Source organism: Elephantulus edwardii, unplaced genomic scaffold (genome assembly GCF_000299155.1).
Source record: "Elephantulus edwardii isolate Elephantulus edwardi_28Jun2011 unplaced genomic scaffold, EleEdw1.0 scaffold00108, whole genome shotgun sequence".
Classification (NCBI taxonomy): domain Eukaryota; kingdom Metazoa; phylum Chordata; class Mammalia; order Macroscelidea; family Macroscelididae; genus Elephantulus; species Elephantulus edwardii.
In genome coordinates, this window is record NW_006399858.1 from 4,579,963 (window position 1) to 4,591,487 (window position 11,525).

The following is an 11,525-nucleotide window of genomic DNA, read 5'->3' on the forward strand; positions in this document are numbered from 1 at the left end:
AAACACTTGAATGGAGACTTTGGAGGTCGGAGCAAGAAGGGAGTCAATTTTATAGAACAGGTGATGGAAGGTGGCACTGTGGTGTCATGAGGTGTGCGATATGATGAAATTGGAGGGGCATGGAAGAAGTCCTAGTGAGTGAGGAAGGTTTGGAAAGTGAGAAGGAGGGGCAAAGACAAGAAGAAATGGGAGAGGGGGAAGTAGAGGATGCAAAGGGAAGGGAGGTGTTGAGTGAATGCACAGACAGTTCAAAGAAAAGATAAGAAGGATCAGGGAGCCCACAAAGGGGTGGGTATGCAGAACCCTTGGTCTTATCTCTGCTGTCCCTGGGAAGCTCAATTCTCTGAGCATTTCCCCCAAACAATGTGAGGCACAAAAACCTGCACATGCTTACTCTTGACTCAAACTAGCCAGGGTTTCCCATAGAGCGAGAGAACCAGGATCTTTCTTATAGACTGCCTCAGCTTGGTACAGTTCTCTGTTTCAGTGAATAATTAATGCTCTCTGTGACAATGTCTGCATTAAGATGGCAGCTAGACCTCGAGGAGGAATTTCAAGGAAGTCTTCTGGTGTCCTTAAGGTCATTCTGGTACCTGGAGTACAATTAGAAGTGTTCTTTTATGCCAATGACACAGAGGCAAGACCTGACCATATACAATGCAATGGAATGACCCTGAATCACCCATGTTTTAAGGAGACCTGCAAAATCCAGACCCCACACTGTCATCAATCACCCAACACACTCTGAATTTCACCTGTGGCTGCCTGCATCTTGATTTTGATTCCCCACAATGTAATAGGGATGGTGTAACTTGGATCTCTCAAAACATATATTCTTATGTGAGAGATTAACGTACTCTACACACAGGCAGCCCAACTTCAATAGTGGGTGGCTTCTTACCATCTTCCCTTGATAGTTAACTTAGGATTGGTTAATGTGCTGTCAGTAGAGACTTTCTGTAGAAATCAATGAGTACAATGAAAACTTGCCTTGAACTTATAATTTCAATGTCTTAAAAATAAACCATACACAGACAAGAGATTAAGAGTGGCTGATACAATGAATGAATGGAAATCCAAAGTCTCTGTAAATTTTTATTGATAATAATAATAATAAAATAAAAAAAGAGTGGCTGATAGCAGAAGCCCTTTAAAAGAAAAATCCTAGTCTGGGGTAATCCTTTATAAGTGTCTTCTGTTCTTAACACAGGTTTGCTCATTTACAACATGCAATTCATCACTCCAGAAGGAATAGCTGGTAATATTTCCAATTAATAAAAACTTAACTAAAAAAAAAATCCATAAATTCCTTTGCAAAGATAGTTTGAAACAACAGAATTTCTCTAGATCTCCGATGAGCCCAGCAAACCAAGGTTTGTGACTTGCATGCTGTTGCACTTGGGTAAATATCACAGGATATATATATTTGAAGAGTCTCTTAACTTCATCGTCATAACTAGTGAACACAACACACACTCTTTATCCTCATGTCAGATGAAATATTCAGTAGCAGCCCAAGACCAGTCCTTTGAGCTGGAGACATTGACTATCTTTGTGAGTTAGCCTGAGCAGGCACTAGAGGGCCAGAGCCAGGCCTATCATCTACTTCTGTTTGGTCAACTAATTTCTTATGTAGCACACCATGCTTCAATCAGATACTCAATTTTCTTCCTGCAGATATTAACCCTCAGTTTGAGAGATCTGAGCAAGAATCAGCTTCCATGCTGTAAAAAATGCTGCTGCTAAACCCCAGCAAAGCTGGCCACGAATTTCCTCATCAGCAACAGTCTAATAATTTGGTGGGTTTCTGGGGCCATATTGAAAGCTAGGAAAGAGCCCAGCTCCTCTAGAGTCCAAATAAAACTGTCCTCTGAGTTGTAAAGGGAGACATACCTGCACAAGGTGCCCACTTTTCTATGAGACACTGCCTCCTCACTCCTTCACAGTCCCTCCCTCTTGTCAGCAGTAATCTGTGATGTTATTACCAAAAGCAAATGGGAGATGCAATCAGATCGATGGGATAACAGATACCCCCACACAAAGAGAGCTGGTGGTAGTTGGAGGTGTTAATGCATTATCTCCTCCTTTGGAGAAAGGTTAAAGTTTGGGGTTGAATCACCAGTGAAAATGAGGGTGGTGGCCTGGTTGTTGCCCCTTGTGGACATTTATCCACAATATAGAAGCTTTGCCCAGCTGGGGATCTCAGCTCATCAAAGCAGCGAGACAAGAGAAAAGGGAGCTTAGAAACCCAGAGAGCCTTAGAAGTAGAACACTGGCTAATTTTATCTTCAAATGGCAATTAGGCCATGCATGAGGAAAAAATCTCTCCTAGAGAGCAAGCAAACCACAAGTTTTACTCTCCTAGTTCTTAAGCAGGTCTAAGTTCTAAGATCTAAGGTCAAACGTCTAAGGACTCGGTGACTCAGAGCGCAATGACCCTCGTCTGCATTATGCTCCGTCGCTCTTCCTCTGGACCAACTTTAACTTCAGCTTTTCTGATGTTTTCATTAAACACACACTTCTCCATGCCTTTAATTCAATAATTCTTGGACACAGAGATGACGATGATAGACACAATCCCTGTCTTCATGGACACTACAGTCTTTTGAGGAGAAGGGCATTAAACAAAGCAGCAGCACAGGGTATTATGAGAGGAAGCAGTATGTGGAGTAACACCAGAGTAACTCTCACTCCAGGAAAATCCAGAGTCCATGAAACTTCCTTAGGAAAGAGAACTTTAAGTTCACTCAGACCTCTCCCTCTAGTTTAAAGTGGAGTATACCTTAGTGCTAATCAGTATACAATGCAAACCGTCATCTTAGCACGCACCATTCTATCATCTCACTTGGGATGAGGATCCCTGGTGGCACAGTCATTAAGTACTCCACAGCTAACTTGAAGATATGCAGTTTGGACCCACCAGTAACTCCATAGGAGAAAGATGTATTCGGAAAGATGCTTCCCTAAAGATGAAACCCGCCTCCAAGCAGACTGCAGCTCCCAGGGAGCCTGGAGAACACAGTAGAATTCACTATGTTGTGCCTTTCAGGCTGTAAACCTTTTTGGGTGATACTTCCTCACCTTTTTCTTGCAGAGTGGCTTCAAACCACCGATCTTATGGTTAGAAACACAACTCTTATTTCACAATGCTATAGTCTTCAGAATTTTTACTTCAATTCAAAATTGGCTGACAAGCCACAACAATAGTACTAAGATTAAGAGTACCTGGGGGTGCAAAAGGTCCGTGTATTAAATTGATAAAAAGCTTGTATATCTGAGTCCACCTAGAAGGTCCTTAAAAAGGAAAACTTGATGATCTACTTCTGGAAAACTCTGTCACTGAAAACTCCACAGAGTAGAGTTAGGATCAACTCAGTGGCAGCTGGCCAGTACTTTGATAACCTGTCTCATAATTCTAAATTGTGATTGCCTTTATGTATGGTGGTCATTATGACTGTCCACACACAATCATTCCTTTTAAGTTGTCACTGCTGTTAGGTACTCTTGAGTGGACTATGATTCATAGCAACCCAATGAACAACAGATCTGCACCTTGCCTTATCTTGTGCCATCCTCACCAACTCTGATATGCTCAAATCAGTGATTATAGTCACTGTGTCAATCCGTCCTATTGAAGACATGCTCTTTCTCTGTCCATCCACGTTTCCCAGCTGTGGTATCAAGGGTTTATTTGGACCATTTTTGACCTGGGCTTTTTTATGGTTATTCTGGTACTGATTAATGGTATGGTCAGAATCCTAAATAAAAGACAACTATCAGAGGGGTGAGATTCACTGCAAAGATCCAGACTCACAGATGCTTAGACTTTTGTAAACTTTGGGCTTATACCAAAGTTGGAGAGAAAAACCCAAAAGATCACTTTTGACCTCAGACTGAAATGAAATGGTACAACAGATGGAATGTATGGGACATTTTTTACCTGAGTATTTTTGTGATTATTCTGGTAATAATTATTGGTATGATTATCTGGATGCTAAATAAAACACCAGCTTATGTCTATTCAGAGACTCATCCCCCTAACCACACACCCAAAATAATGTGATACAAAGCTTAGCCATCCTTGCCTTCAAGGAGCACCATGGCTGCACCTTCTCCAGGACTTACTTATTCGTTTTTTTGACAGTCCATGGACTATGTAGTACTCTTCTCCAACACCAGAGTTCAAAGGTATCAATTCTTCTGTCATCCATATTCATTTTCCAACTTCCAAATGAAGAGGAAGTAATTGGAAAAAAATGTGGTGTGGATCAAGTGCACCTTAGCTTTAAACTTAAATCTTTGCTCTTTGCAGAGGCCCTTGGCAGTAGATTTTCCTAAGATAGCACATATTTTTATTTTTTACTGCTGTTACCATGGGTGTTGATTGTGGATCCAAATAAAATGAAATCATTTGATTTAACAACTTCTATCTTTTCTCCATCTGTCATGATGTTGGCAGTTGATCTACTGGTGAGGACTTTTGTTTTCTTGCTCTTGAAATATAATCCATATTTAAGGCTGTAGAGTTTGATCTTCTGAAGTGTTAGAAGTCTTCTTCACTTTCTGCAAGCAAGATTATGTCATCAACATAACACCAGGTACTGATGAGTCTCCCTCCAGATCTGATGTCATATTCGTCTTCATGTAGTACACCTTCTCAAATCATTAGCTCAGCATTCAGATTCAGTAAGCCTGAAGAAAGGATACAATCCTAACACACACCTTTCCTGATTTTAAACCATGCAGGATACATGGTAAAACCAACTGTCTAGTCACTTTTAGATGCAATATTTGCTTTGATCATTAAAATATGAGCAAAAAGGACACATGTGACTTCTGGGCAGAAATTTTTAAAATCAGTGGGCAACCGACTATGTTCCTTTCCAAACTTAGTGATCCTGTGACTTCATGATGTGATGAGGCTTCCTGAGTCTCTAAGTGTCTCAGAAGCAAAGCCTCCTGCTGACTTGACTCAAATGAGAAGAATTAACAAAAAAAAATAATGTTAACTGTGTTAAGCCACTAAAACTTAGGGATAATTTGTTAATAACATAGTCTAGTGTGATTATTGTAGCATATCGTCAAGTCAAAACTGATCCATAGCTTACCTACTGGCAAATTTTCAGAGTCAGATAATTGCAAAGAAAGAGATTGTCCATTCTTCTTCAGTGGAGCAGCTGGTGGATTCGAACCACACGCCTTCTGGATTGCAGTGTAGCTTCTTAACACTGGGCCACCATGCTTCTTAGTGTGATGATTATTACATGTTAACTTCTCACTAGGCTGTGAATTCCTTGAAAATAAAAACCACTTGGTAAGGACATATTTCATAAGGGGCCCATATCTAAAATTTATAGAATACTCTAGCACCTCAACAAGAAAAAGGTAAACAACCCAATCACAAAATGGGCACAGGATCTGAACAGACACTTCACCAATTAAGACATTCAGATAGCAAACAAACACATAAAGAAATGTTCAAAATCCTTAATTATCAGAGAGATGCAAATTAAAACAACTATGAGATATCATCTCACCCCAGTAATAATAGCAAAGTTCAACAGAACAGCAAGCAATAAATAGTAGCAAAGTTGTGGTGATATTGGTGCAACTACTATGGAAAGTGATTTTGTGCTTTCTCAAAAAGTTGGAACTAGAAATATTATTTGACCCAACAATTCCACTCCCGAGAATATACCCAAAAGAAACCAGAACCAACATCCAAACAGGTGTACGCATAACAATGTTTATTGCTGCATTATCCACAATAACAAAAAGAACTAACCCAACTGTTCATCAACAAATGAATGGCTAGAATAATTGTGATATATTCACACAATGAAATACTGCACAGCACTGAAAAACAATGTACTCATCAAACATTACACAATATGGATGACCATAGAGGACATTATACTCAGTGGAATATCTCGGTCACAAAAGGATAAATACTGCCTAGCTCCACTGTTACAAAGCAGGAGGAGGTTATATGGGAGGTTAGGAGGAGAATAGAAAAAGAGTGGATAGTAATAAACACTGCATTAGAACTGATAAAAGAAAGAATTGCTTAAAATATATATAATTAGGCATTATACACATGACAACAGTCCAGAATAAGAAGTGCATTGCGAAATAGACTGGGGGCAGGGCAGGGAAGGGAGGAAATTGTACAATAATGAAGGAATATTTTTTTTAAAGTGCTGGGGGAGGGAAAGGGGAAAGGGGAGTGAGGGGGATGGTGGAAAATGTGCAGCAGTGAATGAATGAAAATCCAACTTTTCTGTAAACTTTCATTAAAATCACAATTAAAATAATTATTTTTAAAAAAAAACAAGAACCACATCTAAGCCATTGTATCTCCAGTGTTAGGCATTTTGTGCACATTTAATGAATGCACGCATGAATTAATGTCTAAATCTGCTTCTTCTTGACGTCGTTAAGTATGACTCAATAATGACCTTGTGAACAACAGATCTGAACCCTGTCCTCTCCTGTGCCATCCTCATCATCTCTAATACTCATGAGCCCATTGCTGCAGTCACTGTGTCAATCTATCTGGTTGTGGTACTTAGGAATAATTTAAAAATCAGCCTAATAGTTATTTAATTTAGATGTTGTCTAAAAATAGTGGCTAAGTGGCAAGAAACTGCCCTGAAATCCCAAAGGCACACAGTTCAAGGCTACCAGCTTCTCCTTGGAAGAAGGATGGGCAATCTAACTTCTGTGTGATTAGCTGCCTCTGAAAACTCATCAGAGAGTCAGCCATGGGTCGGTTCTGACTCTACGGTACAAAAATAACAACAGACAATCAAGATAACAAATGTTTATTTCAATATAAACTGAAGCAATGTCATTGAGTGTGACATATAGTGTATACTATAATCTACAATAATGTTTCTTGAAATAGTCCAGTTATTTGCTTAACATACTGACTTGTACTGAATGCAAATAGGAGTAAAATGAGTAAAGTTTCCTAACATCCTGGGCCACATCTAGTACTTTTTTTAAAATTGTATTTCTATCTAACACTAGGGGGAATTAGCTTCATAGTCACACTCTAAAAAGAATGATCAGTAATTAAGGGAATAACCAACTCCCCAAAGGCTTTAAATTTGGAATCTACTCAATTACTTCCCCTTGAAAAACTATATTCATTATTTGAGAGCAGTTTTCAAGCTTCTGAGTCATCCTATTTATAATACTTTATCTTCAATTACTTTTCTCATTGTAGCTTTCATGGAATACATTTCCAATTTCCTGCTCAATTCCTTGTACACACCCATGGGTATCCAAGGCTAGTTATTTTAAAGTTGAATCCTATGTAAAGTAATAACTCTGTACATGTTCTCTCAAACAATTAAGGGACAAGTATTTGCTTCCAATCATATCTTGAATTATACATTAATTTATAAATAGATCTGGTCATTTTCCATAAGGATAAAAGGAGAATTTGCCATAAATTTCGAAATGTGTGTCCTTTTCCACAATATCTTTATGAAAAGAAATTATTAACAATGTTACCCTTTTACTACAGTTTCCATTTACATGTTACTGAGGAGTATGGATCATTATGAATTCTAATTAAGAGGCTCTCATTCAAGCCAGTGTTCAGGTAGGATAATTCCTGTAACAAATAGACTCAAGCTTGTGATACTTCAAAACAATGGGAACGGATTTCCTATTCACTTACCAGTGCTCGACCCGGACTCGGGCTGCTTCAGCATGCAGTCAGATCTCCTTTATCCTTCACATGGTGATTCTAACGTTCCTTTGGCTGTCTCCTTGGACGTGGTCCCAACCCTGCTCATCCAGTGGAAGGAAAAGACCATGGGACGGCAGCTTGAAGGATTTTACTAGGACAGTCCTGGAAACAGCATGTAGTCCTTCCAGTAACATACATGCTGGAATTTAGATGGTCATACCTAACACAAGAACGGCTGTCTAGGAGGAAGAGGCAACAGATGTGGGGAGCAGCTAGTAATCTTTGCCACAACTCAGCTTTGACTGGGTGACATCTGAGCAAGCAGACCAAAGAAACAAATCTATACATTAACCTGGTTTGATAATCATATGACTTGTATATTGTAACTGAATTAATCAGTCCCGAATGTTGATGTAGTATCACACGGTTTGGTCATTTATCATCTGCTCTGGTGGCCTAGTGGTAAAGAGCAGTGCTGCTAACCCAAGCACTCATGGTTTGAATATGACAGCTGCTTAGAAGGAAAAAGATAGACAATCTTCTCCCACGGCATTTATTGTCTCTAAAAATACAGAACATGACAGAACATTAGAATGGAGCTCTGGTGGCCTAGTGGCAAGAAGCTGCAATGCCATCCCAAAGGTATGAGGTTTGAATGTATCAGATGTTCTGCTGGAAAAGGAGGGGCAACCTCCTCCTGTACCAGTCAGATGTGATTTGACTGTCCACACATAAAAAATAATAAAATTTTTAAAAGAAATCTTTAGAAGGGACATCACCTGATATGATACCATGGGCTGTTAAGGTGCTCAGTTAACCTAGCTTAGAGTGTTGTGTGCAGACAGCCAGGGTTCCTGAGATGGTCAAGAAGGCTTCTTGTAAAATCTTAGAGCTGGACAATAAATAAAGATGACAGAAGAATTGGTGCCTTTGAGCTGTGGTGTTGGAGAAGAACACTGAGTACCCCATGGACTGTCAAAAGAACAGTTATGTCTTGAAAAAAAAGTGTCAGAGTGCTCCTCTGAGGTAAGGATGGAGAAATATTTTCTCACATACTTTGGGAATGTTGCTAGGAAAGGCTTTTCCTTGGGGTTAAGTGTGGAGAGAGAGATCCTCAATGAGATGGACTGCCATGGTGACAACAGCAACGGGCTCAAGTATGTCAGAGATGTTGAGGATGGCACAGATAAGAAAGAGGTCAGATCTGTTGTTTGTAGGGTCGCTGTAAGCTGTAATTGGCTTGACAGCACCTAACAACAACAGCAAGACATTGCCTGTGTTGCTCATTATGTTAACATTCACATTGTCTATGTCAAATCAATGATGGCAAAACTGCACTCACAGTCAAAATAGGAGTTGGGCTGGCAGGGGGATCACCTAATGTCTTTCTTTTTTTTTAGTTCATTTTAATGAAAGTTTACAGAGACTTTGGATTTCCATTCATTCATTGTTACACTTTTTTCCCCTGCCCACTTCTTCCCCCCAATTCGCTCTTCTCTTTGAAAAGTAAAAGACAAATTCTTTCATTGTTATACAATCCCTCTCTGCTTCCCCAAGTCCAAGCCACTATGCAGCCTTCATTCTGGACTCTGGTCATGACCAATAATACCTAATCATAAATCCCTTTTAAACAGTTCTCTCCTTCATTCACCAAATGTCTTTCAAGATGCACTAAAGTTATTTCTTTTCTTAACATGGGTATTATTAATATCTTTTCATGAGTACACACCTTATTGGCATGCTATGTGCAAAGACTATTGTGCATAGGGTTGCTATGAGCCGCAAGCAACTCAACAGCACATAACAACAACGACATGTGACAAAGTGGGAAGTATACATAAAGTATTTCTACTGCATCCCCAAATATGATGTCTGTCTTAAAGAAGAGTGTGTGCACAATTGTTTAAGCTGCAGTCATCAATAACAACTTTTTTGATAGAGCAGCAAATTTTACTTTAAAGAATACCTATGACAAGAGTCCAGAATGAAGGTCATATAGTGGCATGTACTTGGGGAGGAGGATGGGGTGGGGGACTTTTCAAAGAGAAGGGAGAATTGGAGGGAGGGGTGGGCAGGGAGAAAAATGCAACAATGAATGAATGGAAATCCAAAATTTCTGTAAATATTAATTAAAATTAATAAAACAATTTTTTTAAAAAAAAGAATACCTAAACATCAAACAGCAAGCAACAAATGTTGGTGAGGTAGCAGGAAAACTAGAACCCTTATTCACTGTTGGTAGGAATGTAAAATGGTTCCATCACTATGGAAGGCTGTATGGTGCTTTCTCAAAAAGTTGGATATACCCTAAAGAAACCAGAACTGCCACCCAAACAGATAGATGTGCACCCATGTTTATTGCTGTATTGTTCACAATAGCGAAGAGTTGGAAACAGCCCAAGTGCCTATCAACAAACAAATGGATAGAGACACTATGTTATACTCACACAATGGAATACTGTGCTTCATTGTAAAACAAGGAACTCATGAAATATTGTGCAAAATGGGTAACTTTGAAGGATATTATGCTGAGTGAAATATCTCAGTCATAAAAGGACAAATACTGCATAGTGCCACTGTTGTAAAGTGGGACTGACATTGGAGTTGGGGGAAAACTAATAGGGGATAAATAATGTATACTGCATTGAAACAGATGAGGGAAATAACTGTTTAGGAAGAATATATGATTAGGTATTACTGTCATGACAAGAGTCCAGAATGAAAGCTGCATAGTGGAGTGTACTGGGGGCGGGGGAGGGGGGAGAATTGTATAACAATCAAAGGGTTTTTTTGTTGGGTTTTTTTTTTTTTACTTCTCAAAGAGAAAAGCAAACTGGGGGAGAAAGGGTGGGTAGGGAGGAAAGTGTGCAAAAATGAATGAATGAAAATCCAAAGTCTCTATAAACTTTCATTAAAATAAATTTTTAGAAGAAAAGAATAGCTAATCATCATACTAAGGATTTTCACACTTGGGTATTGTAAGATATATTGTTAAAAAATGAACAGAATAAGCTTATTACATCAAGTGTACCAAATGGCAATAATAAAACGAGCTTTTAAATGAATATTAGAATTTTGGAATGCTTGTATCCACTATTACAAATTTAACAGCTTCCTAAATCTGTTTTTTTGATAAGAAAAGTTTAATAGGACAGCAGGTAATAAATTTTGGAGAGGATCTGGTGAGATAGGAAATCTTTTACATTGTGGTTGGATTGTAAAATGGTACAACCACTCTGGAAAGCAGTTTGACACTTTCTCAAAAGGCTAAACATAGAAATGCCATATAATCCAGCTTTTCGATCGCTTAGAATATACCCCAAGAAAATGAGAACTAAGGCTCAAGCGGAAACTTGTACGCCAATGTTCATAGTAGCATTATTCACCATCACAAGAACATAGAAACAGCCCAGATGTCCAATCACAGACAAATAGGTTGAGAAGTTGTGGTACATTCATACAGTAGAATACTATGCAACACAAAGGAACAATGTTTTTGTAATTACTACCTAACTTGGGAGGAACTGGAGAGCATTATGCTGAGTGAACTAACTCAGTCCCACAAGGACAAATACTGTCTAAAACCATTCTTGTAGAATGAGTATGAGGATACAAGGGAAGGGGGGAAAGGTGGAAGCAGAGAGGTGAGGATGGGCGGGAGGTAGGTGGAGTGTTAATCATAGTGTTGCACAATTTGATGGGGTGGGGGTGAGGGAAATGGAAAGGATCTTTTGTGAAAAACAATGTATTCAAACTTTGTAAATAAATCAGTATTTTTGTTGTTGTTGTTGTTATGTGCCATCGAGTCATTTGTGACTCATAG